Consider the following 1,777-nt stretch of genomic DNA (forward strand, 5'->3'; position numbering starts at 1 on the left):
GACAATGGCTGAAATTCAATTAGAAGTTATGCTCAGGTTGAGGATCTGGTCTATCTTCAATGTTTTGGAGAAGAGATAGGAAGGCACACCTTCTTATAAAAAGGGAGACCTGAACTTGAACACATGTGTGTTAGACAGAGCTCATGATGTCTGCCCACCTGTGCCTCTCTTTCTAGGAAGAGAGGGATGGTAGACAGAAGACTTGCACCCTCTCCTCAACACTCTCCAGCCAATTGGACTAGTGTGGACCTGTAATCCAGAGGTGACCCATCCATTAACTAGTCAGTGACCTACAATTTTGTGTTCTTGCTTGAGGCGATGAGCTAGGTAAATCAAACTCTTTGTCTGAAATTTGAACGGAGAGACAGAATGAAAGGTTCCCAGTGAGGTGTGTACTCAAGGTAAAAAGGGTTTATAGGGATATGGCTGAGGCAACCATTCCTGGCCATCTGTAAGATGAAACCATTTACCCTCGGAAAGAGAAGACAATGCAGCAACCAGGGAGAAGGTGCTAAGGGGGAAAGAGAGAGAAAAAACTGATACTAAGAGCAGCCCTAGCTCTGGCCCTTTTAGAGGCATAGTTCTTCAGCTTTGCTCACATTCTCATGAAACGTCTGAAAATGCATGTCTCCTTTGTTTGGAGCTGGTTTGAGGGAACTTCTTTTTCTTGCAAACTCAAAACAGAGCAGGATGTATCTAATATTGTTTCCAAGTCAGAGCTAACCTCTCAAGTTGGGGACATTGTGCCATTCCATCCATCTTACTGGCATGCTTCTCTGAGGATCAGTGCATATTGAAGTTTAGTTTTAATGCCTATCTTTGTACCTCTTCTACTCTAATAGGAGAGACAAGATACTCAGGCATAAACTATAGAAAACCACCTGGTGAAATAGATGTTACTCTGCTGAGATAGGCTTGGAATTATGTTAATAACTAGACAAACTAATTGAAGGCCTCACATATCCTACTGATAGAGGTACATACTGATAGATTTATAATTTGAGGGCAAGAATATTGGGAGATGACACACCCCAAAGGAACATACATTTTGAGTGGAGTCTAGGAAGGAGGAAAGTCTGTTCTTTTAGGCAAAAAACATAAGATCGAGTCAATGAAGTCTGGATTTGAATTCTGACTCTGTCATTTACTGTCTGCATGACCTTGAACAAGGTACTTGATGACTCGGAGTCTCAATTGTATTTATAAAATTGTGGTAATACTAACATTTTCTGCAGAGTAGTGAGAATTAAATAATGTATGCAAAATGTTCGGGTCTTTTTCTGAGACCAAAGGAAAGAGTTTGGTGTCTTCATCATTGAAGCTTATTTGCCTGTCAAAAATCTATTGAGCAGCTCATCATGTACGCTTTTAAAATATTTTTTATATAGGGAACCTCAAGGAATTTAGTATGAATACTCTCTGTCTCACAAATCATTTCTGAGAGCTGGTTTGGTGGCAAACGTTAATGCATCCATTTTACTGATGAGGAAGCAGTTTCTCAGAATAAATGAAACTCAAACCCAGATAGCAGTGACATACTTGGAAAAGAATCTATAGGGAATTCGGGGGCAAGATGACATACCCTTTCAAGTTTATTAGGGGGACCTGTCATTGTTGCAAACTGAACCATTGATAGACTATTTAATTGCATGGCTATGGCATCTGATGAAGTATTTGTTTATTGTTTTTATTTTGACAGCAAGCTCAAATGTTTAAGCAATAAACTTCCTATGATGATATCCTTAAATGGTCTTTATTACACAATTTCAAAACCTGA

Source organism: Canis lupus, chromosome 30 (genome assembly GCF_011100685.1).
Source record: "Canis lupus familiaris isolate Mischka breed German Shepherd chromosome 30, alternate assembly UU_Cfam_GSD_1.0, whole genome shotgun sequence".
NCBI classification, from domain to species: Eukaryota; Metazoa; Chordata; class Mammalia; order Carnivora; family Canidae; genus Canis; species Canis lupus.